Source organism: Magnolia sinica, chromosome 18 (genome assembly GCF_029962835.1).
Source record: "Magnolia sinica isolate HGM2019 chromosome 18, MsV1, whole genome shotgun sequence".
Taxonomy (NCBI): domain Eukaryota; kingdom Viridiplantae; phylum Streptophyta; class Magnoliopsida; order Magnoliales; family Magnoliaceae; genus Magnolia; species Magnolia sinica.
Genome location: NC_080590.1, coordinates 43,023,834 through 43,033,395, shown reverse-complemented (window position 1 = coordinate 43,033,395; position 9,562 = coordinate 43,023,834).

The following is a 9,562-nucleotide window of genomic DNA, read 5'->3' as shown; positions in this document are numbered from 1 at the left end:
CTGACAAACCCTTCATGACAAAAATACCTAAAGTAGCCCTGCTTGAGATCTGACGGTGCAGATCTCTTAGATCATCAGGTGGGCCCCACTTTTTAATCACGCACGCACTCACTGTACATGGGATCGACTCTTGGGTCAAACAAGGTTTGACCCGATAGAAATCAAAAAGCAGAGAAATCTCAAACTTCTCCCGCCTGACGTGCATTCAAAACGGGCCATCCATTTGATGATGCAAACGACCATCCATCTGAACCCTATAGACAAATCCAAACCGTCCATCGAGATATTGGTGGCCCACCGACCAAAAACAGTTATTTACACGTGTTAGTACACGATCACGTGCACGACAACCCACCCAAACAGCCTCGCACGAAAAGCCCCGCTGGAAACAAATCCACGTCACCGCGACTCCTTGCTGGAGAATCCGTTCGTCCATAATATTCGGAGTTCTCCCATGGACCACGTCAACGTCCTAGTCACACCTAACATTTCCGGAAATACTCTCTACTCGGCGAAAGGTAGAGGGAATCTTTCCACTTTTAGAAATGATGAATCCCAGCCGTTTCTCAGCCTTCTGGAAGCTTCCTCTGAGAAATCTTGAGCATCCGATCTAGGGCTGCCGGAGATCTCGTAACTTGCTGAGAAAATCGCGAGATTTTGGCGAGTAGTCGAATCGGCGCGAACCGCCTACATTCAGCTAATCGTACTTGGTTTCCCAGCCCTCTATCACCATACAGTGGACCCCACGTGCATCTCAGGAGTAATCCGGACCGTCCTAATGACCCCGATCATTAGATTATCCGGCCAGTCCGAAACCGCCATGATCAGCGGATCATCTTCCCCGATCAGACCATGGGCAGCGCATTTCGTGTGGATGTTCTTTTCCCTGATCCAAGCCATTCATCACGTAGGCCACCCCACCTAAAGTCCATCAAGAACGATTACAGAGACCAATGCACATGCCCAGTCGATTAAGAGAAAACCGATGATGGGTTTCTTGGCATCTCTTCATTTAGAGTGCGCTAATCCTTATGATTAGCCGTAGAAATGTCTAGAAGAGGAATGGCTATAAAAGGCCGGGAATTAGGGCGTCTCCCAAGGAAAACTAAAGAAAGGAAATAGCAAGAAAAAGAGAGAGCGTATGTCTGGGTGCCGCGGGTGCGAGTTGCAGGCCTGGTAGCAACTCGACTCGGCGTGAGTCGTCCAAAATGCTGAGAGGAAACTGTGAGAGGTGAAGAGGATAGTAGGAAGGGAAGAAGAAGAGGGAAAGAGAGTGTTGGAGAGAGAGGGAGCCGGCTGGAACTGGTTTTCAGCTGCTGTTCCGTCTACCCCCAGCCATCAGCCCGATCTAAGCCAGCTGCAAATCGCAGGTCCGGACTCTTTCAGCAACCGGAAACCGTCCCTGGTCAGGTACCCTCACCCATTTTTCCCTCTGTTATTATCGGATTCCACCCACTCGTCTGACTGTGTTCACAGTCACCTCAACTCGGTCACGAGTTGAGTGACTCAGCTACGTTTCTGAGTGGAAAATCCATATCAGAATCCATGGCTGTGATCGGCCTGCCTTGCACAGTGATCAACACCACAATCCGATCTCAGATGGGTCCACCCAGTTATACGCTGCTAGCCAAAGAGGCTTGGCGGCGTTGAGTCAACACTGAGTCAGTGACTCAGGTTCAGTTTTGGGAGGTAAACTCCGACTCAGCTGGACCTGAGTAGCAGATCATTATAGAGGTTTAAAGTCGAAGCACTGGCTGTCCAGAATCGCCCAGTTAAGGGCTGACTCGGCCGATTCTCCTACTGAGTCGACCCTACATTCGATAGTGGGTTGACTCGGCCAACCTCCCAACTGAGTCTAGTTGACTCCATGTCAGAAATATCCGAGTTGGATTTGGAAAACACCCGATCTCAAAGACCATTAACTTAATGATTAATAGTTCTCCTAGAATTACTCAACTAGTTGTTAGTTGAGAACCCCAACTGAGTCGACTCAGTCATGACTCACTAGAATCTTGAAATGCCTTATCCAGGTCCTGTTTACAACTGATAACCTTGAAGGACCCTTTCCTTCCATCAAGAACTCATGAGTTCACTTGGGAGAAAATTCAAAGGAAGAGGGACATCCCTCAAGGTGAGGGATATCCCACATGGCTTTTTCATTTCATTAAATTCCAAGATAGCGTTAAGCCTAAAAGTGTAGAGATATTATAATTGTGTGGATGTTGATTTTGCTCCCTTAATCTTAGATTGATATCGCCAATCATGTGAGAATGTTTATACCTTGTTGCTCTAATTCATCTTATAGCAGTTTGTATCATACTCTTCGTGCCACATTTAGAAGTGCCTAGTTATATGTACTCTTCTACTAATTGTGTTAAGAAGTAGGGAACCTTGTTTCCATTCAAATGGTAAACTTGTTTTATAACTCATTATATATGCTAGACTCATTCTAACTTGAATCTAAGGTGCATGAAGCCTTAGAATAGTAAACTATTTCCTTTATTCCTATTTGGTTATGTTGAACATGAGTTAATGCACAAACTTCTATTTACCTAAGTCCTATATGTGATTAGGAATTAGCCTTGCGTTCTCTAAGTTATTCTAGTAATTGCTCAATTTTGGGTATAGTTCTACTAGTAATGACAAGACTCATGATGCGTTAACTCATTCTCAAGTTATACAATGAAAGCTAGGTGTGGAATGTCACCTTTTGTGAGATGTAGAATGAACTTATCTCTAATTTAATTATACTTGATATGTCACATTTATTGGACCCTCATTTGGACCTAGGGAAAGAAAAAGGACTTATGTTGAGCTCATGCTTGGATGTTTAATATATTATTAAAAGACCGTAAGCTTCGACAATGTTTATGAGGGAAATCTTGTTAATGTTATGGGCATACATGAGTATCATGGTGCATGATATCCACACATGACATATGAGCTTTTCCGAGTGCTCAATGTAAGCCACAATCTGGTCGATTTACTGAAAGTTTTATCATTTCAGTTAACTCACAGAACATGTGCATTTATGCCACTTTGGGTGCTCTTTCTTTATATGAGACTTTTTCGGGATTATATACTCCTCGGGCGTACCCCGCGTATTTTTCTAGGAGATATCCTTGGGCGCACTCATCTACATAGCCTTTTCTAGGTAGTTAATCTACCACTGGCGGTCTGGATTGTCTTTTCCAGGTAGTCTACTACCGTGGGCGACCCTTTATTTTGACAGTTGGATGTGCATCCTCAAATCTGTGACTTGAGCATACATCCATACATTTACATTCAAGTTCATATTATCCTCATCATGGTTGATTATGTTTAGTTTAAACTATTTTGAATTAAAATGGTATGCATGAATCCTTGCGAAAAATTTCCACTGAGTTTTCACTCACCCAATCATATGGTTGCACCAAATAGACGTAGGTTTGATGACAGATGGAGACACCTATGACCGGATCCCAGAGACGATTGAGGTGGAGTTAGGCAAGGAGGGCCTCTATGCCGTTGCAGTTGAGCCGTTGGAGCTCGACTGATAATTTAGGATTTACTTGCTTTCATATTTCAGATTTTGTGTTTTGTTTGACTTGTAATAAAATGTTTTCCCTGTTGTAGGATTTCATTTTGCTCCCATTTACATTAAACTTCCTTTTTGTTACTCCTGATATCTCAAGTTTTACATGGTTGTTGCCTTGTTGCATGTCATGAAATTTTCTAGTGATTAGATGTAAAGTTTGAAATTTACTACTAATTGGATGTATGATGGTCCATTTTATAACGTAATACTCGAGTTCTCAATGAGGAGCGACTATCCTCGGGTTTTGAGAACCAGGGTGTTACAGATAATGAGTGGATTTCCTAAGGGATTCAACCTATGGATGCTCTAGAGTATCAAAAGACAATGGATTTGCCTATTGGTTTGGTCTTTGTACTCTAGAGAAGGCAGGAGTTCATGTTCTTCATTAATAGGAGCTTTGAATACTCATAGAAGTGAAAGATCACAATAAAGATAGCATGAAACTCGTATGGATAGAATCTAAGTTGGCTAGAATAAGCTTGGGGTACACTAGAGACTCTAAGATGTCTTAATCTACTATTTTTGTAAGTTTATATAAGCCGCTTTTATAGAGAAAAAGTTCCAACGGATGGAAAATAGCTAGTTTACAGTGCTACTGAAGCTAACTTCGGTATCACCAAAATTGCTTCGGTGGTACTGAATTACCAATTGGTAATACCGAATTAAATCCTTAAGTTGTTAAATGAAAAGGACCCCTTTCGGTGACACCAATTTTTGTTTGTCGGTGGCAGTCAGTGATACCGAATTTCCTTTGTAATGTTGCTTGACTGTTTTGAGCCCTTTCGGTAACACCGAAGGTATCTTCGGTGATACCGAAGGTGCTATTCAGTGGCATCTTTGTCCTACCGAATGTGGACAAATTTTTCTGTTTTAATCCCTTGTCCATTTAATCATTCATCAACTTGAAACTTGCTAAAGTCAAGACTAAAAGGATAGAAAATATGAACTCGAAATTGGCTTTGAATAGATGACCTAAGTAGGTTTTCCTATTTGGGTTGGGATCATCTATTTGCATGATCTTGATCGTAAGAAGCTTCTTTAGATGCTGACTTTGAAGTTCGGACTTCTGCTCCAGTTGCGTCGTCGGTCTTCATTTGTCAAGAACTCATCTGACTACTTAACACAACTAGTCACGTGATTGACAAACATGTATGCAAATAGGTGTACTAACAATGCTAGACTGGGCTAATCTGGGTTGGACTCCACTCCTACTCTTTCTTCTTCTTGATGGAGGGATGGGAGGAGATGGATTTCTAAATGAAAGAAAGTTCTAAGTCATGGAATGGATTGAAATAAAAGGGGAGGGGGCTATTTATAGCCTCCTGGCTTGGTTTTCTAGTAATTGTTGGGAACTCTGGGGTTAAAAGGAGGGTAAAGGGTTGAGATTTAGATTGCCACATGGCACGATCTTGATGATTGAATGGGTTGGTAAGATTGTGATTTTGGCCAAAGGGGAGGACATCAGAGTCATGTCTCTTCCTCACATGCTTATGGCTAGATTCAGAGCAACCTCACATGCTTTGCACCCTCTCCTGTAAGGCAGGAGAACTGCCACGTGGTGGGCGGTGCCCTGGGCACCACCCACAACATAGCTTGCTCCCTACCTTCGCAGGGAGGTTGTTGAGATGGTGTGCAGTCCCCTGGTTCCCTCAAGTTTTCTCAAGGGTGGTCCTAAGGGTCAATGGGCCCGAGTTCAGGCTTGTTCTGGACTTGGTCTTAGCCTGAAATGGGGTTGATTTGACTAGGTTAACCGGCTCAGTTTGAGTTGACTGGGTTACTATTTTAACTAGGTTTGGGTTTAATGATTTGAGTTAATTGGGTTTGACTAGGTGTGCGAACTGGGTTTGATTGGGTGGACTTGGTGAGTTAATTGGGTTTGGTTGGGTAAGTTAACGGGGTCTGATCTGCTTGTCGGCCTTGGGTGGGGTGTCTACAATGTCACGTGTCCTCTGGGATTCTTATATAAACTTCATGTGGGGACAACTATTATCATGGTAGCTGTGGTGAAGTAGGCATGCGTATCAATGTCTAAGCCCATAGTAAACATATGATGAGCCCAAACAAGAGATCTAGGAACACCTGTACTGATCATGGCATAAACCATGCCTAGATACCCAAAGACATATTTTCCCGAAAAAAATGCCTTATCTAGTAAGGCACTTGTTTTTCAGCAGCATCATGGCTTATTCTACAATTTGTTATTTATTAGTTGTTCGCCTCTTGAGGAGAGTGGCAACATGCAACAGTGTAAAGGTGAAATGAGTTGATGAGCTAAGGGCGCGGGATGAAAGCGCTATTTGAAAATTAAAAAAGGAGCCATCTGCTTTATGCTTTACATTGATAACTCATCTGTTTCCAATGTCTTGCTTACCCTTCGGTAAAGGAACCCACTCCCAAGTATGATTGATTTCTCTCAAGAGCTTGTAGCTCTTCAGCCATGGCTAGGGCTGTACACAAACCGAGTTAGCCCGGTTAGCTCGCTCGCCTTGACTCGAAAAAGCTCGATTCGACTCAGTTCGAAACTGAGTTCAAGCCGATTCAAGTTGATTTTTTTAGCTCGAAAAATTTTCGAACCAAGTACGAGCTTGCCCAAGCTCAACTCGACTCAGATCAAACCCCAACTCGAATCGAACTCGGATTAAACTAGTTCGGTGACTCGGTTACTTTGATATTGATGTTACTCACCAAGTGTTTGATGAAATGACTCAATGAAGTGTCTGCAAGTGGTAAGGAAGATATGTATATGAAACAAATACCTTTTTTTTTCTTTATTTTCATGTTACCTATAAGGTGTTTGATGAAATACCTGTAAAATCATTGTTGTTGTTTTACATACAGTGAGATTTTGAAGGTGTAGTCCATGTGTTTGTGAAAATGCTGCATAGGTGAACTCGGCTCGATCTTGGCTCGAACTCAGCTCAAATTGGCCCAAGCTATTAACCGTACCGAGCCGAGCTGGCCAGTTAGGCTCGAGGACCGAGTCGAACCGAGTTCAAGCTGGGGTCAGCTAGTGGCCGAGCCGAGTCAAACTGTGCCAAGCTTGACTCGGTTCAACTCGTGTACACCTCTAGCCATGGCCTCAAGCCACCAGCCCCCCACTGGGATTTTGCTTTCCTTATCTACGCATGCATTGTTTCAACACTGGCGAAAAAGAGGTTGGCTTTACTGAAGAAGAAGGGGTGGGTTGGGTGTTTGCTTGTGGGCCCCCCTTCTGTAGCAAGTGCTTATTAGACCCCCACCCCCGTTTCTTGAGAGGGGATCGGGCTGTGTTTCCCCAGTAGCAGGCCAGTGCCTCAAAAATTTGATTCTAAAATAGCAGTCCCTCCTTCTGGATAAGTGGAATTGCAACAGATTTTGAGGATGATTGTGAGCCTTCAAATTAGATCTATTCTCTTCAAGGATTGTCATGGTTTTAGTTCCTGACCTCTTTCAAATCAAAAGGGCTTCTGCTTCGAGTCCCTTATCAGAGGCAACGAGGGCAGAAGCAAGGATGGTAGTACCAATTCAAAATCTAGTTGAATATCCTCCCTCCATTGTAAATGGGGATGCATAGCCGCAACTATCTCGTCCAATTCTAGTGCCTATTAGAGATCCGGTTTACTGAGTAGTTGATCTGATTTGATTGATCCAGTACGATAGTTTGATAGCCCTCTTTCTAAAAACCCAATTTTCATTGAAGGAAAGAACAAAAGCCGACTCTCTCTCTCTCTCTCTCTCTCTCTCTCTCTCTCTCTCTCTCTCTTTGTTCTCTATTTTCATATACAACAGAAAAATCTCTGATCCTCAATTTTCCTTCTTTAATATATAATTTTAAATTAGTATTTCATAAGTATATTGAGCATCAACCATTGTGGTGGTGGAGTTGTTGATTTTCATCGATAAACAGTTATATTCCAAAGATGGTCATAACATGGTATCTGTGTCATTCATTTGGTTCAAGATATAGGTGCGAATCATCTAACGGAGAGCGACCTAATTACATGCCTCCTTTGAGTTCATTATTCTTCTTTCTCCCTTTCTGTTATTTTCGTTCTCGGCACTTGTTCTTATATCTTTTATTATTGTGGTTAATTCTTTTTATTATTTCATATCTGCTGCTATTGGAATTTTGCAAATTATAAGGTGTGCATTTAAACGCCATGTGACATTTTAAATGAAGTTACAAGTATTTTAAGAATTTAGTATTTAATAAAGTAAAGTTAAGATTTTACTCACAAATTCAACCCACTAGTGTATACTTTTATCTAAAGATACTTCATCATGCATCAAATAACGTTGTATACTTTTAGATATGAAAAGTCTTTAAAATGAAGTAATGGGTATTTGAGAAATTGGGTTCTTAACAATGTTGGAAACGTCAAACCCAAACAGACGTTACCTTGTCATCTAGACCCTTCAACAAATCCCTGAAATCTGGACCGTTGATACATTTCCAGAAGTATCTTCTAGCTCCACCATTTCAAGCTCTTGAATTCCCAAGTTCTGTTACATGCATGCACCTAATGAATGCTAGATGCATTTAGATAGGATATTTTTATAATTTCACAATGACTCCAAATGCCTATAAATTGGCTTCCCTGTATCCGATTATAGCAATGAAAAATAGAAATAACAAATTCCAGCAGCAGCTTCTTTTGCAAAAGAATAATTCCAACAGCTTCTCTCTATGTGACTGGCTGAAGCCAGCAACAACCTTCCTGTTGTGCATGGTATAGCAGCAACATTTGAGAAATCTTGTCTTCTTATCTAAGCAAAGCCAATAAGCCAATGCTTATAAACTGGTATCAGAGCTTTCTGATCTTTGGGCCTCATTAGCAAGAAGCGGGTCCCCTGTACCAGCAACTTCTACTCCTTATTTTGGGTTTGAGATAGCCAACAAACAGCAACAATTTTCAGCCGTGAGAAGGAGGATGAATTTTTCTTCATCATTTTTCCCATTACTATTAGTCTTAACATCTTCCAACAGAAGCAGGTTATTGATCAGCCTTAAGAATCCATATTCATCACCATCATCAAACTGTCCAGATTTTTAGATTTCTAAAATTTGTTAGTTTTTCATCTCAAGTGGCGGACGTTCTTTGAACTCTTGTAAGTTCTAGCAGCATATATCATTTCAATATTTATATTAAAATATGTTAAAATAAAAAGTACAATACAACCTCAAATACCCAAGTTGTCTAAGGATAACTACGAAAATTGGTACATCCAAATGAAAGCCTTGTTTGGATCTCAAGATCCGTGTGAGATCATCACCGATGGGTATGTAGAACCCACGACGGAGCAAGAAGCGGCCTATACCAACAAACAAAAGGCCACCCTCAAAGATCAAAGGAAGAAAGACAAGAAGGCCCTATTCCTTATCTATCAAGGGTTGGATGATTCAACTTTTGAAAAGATCGCCAAAGCGACATCAAGCAAGTAAGCTTGGGATTCCCTTAACACCATCTTCAAAGGTGTTGACCGAGTGAAGCGGGTTCGTCTTAAAACACTAAGAGCCGAGTTCGAGGCGGCACACATGAAGGAAGGTGAAATTATCTCTGACTATTTCTCCCATCTACTTGTTATTATTAACAATTTAAAAAGAATTAGTGAAAAAGTTGAAGACATACGTGTCATGGAAAAGGCACTGCGATCTCTCAAAACCAAATTTGAACACGTGGTTGTGGCGATCGAAGAATCAAAGGACTTGGAAAACCTGCCCATCAAAGAGTTGATGGGATCGTTGCAAGTGCATGAGCAACGGATGCAAAAAAATAATGCATCAACGTTGGAACATGCCCTAGAGTCTAAGCTAACTCTAAATGACCAAAATAGTGGTCATACAAATCGTGGATGTCGTGGCACTAGCACTAATGCAAGAGGAAGGGCAAGTGGATATCATCTGAACCATCCAAAAAATCAACAGAAATTTACCAATTTCCATGGAAGAGAGAATTGTAGAGGCCGATCAATATGCGGTCACGAAAATATGAAAAATATTCAATG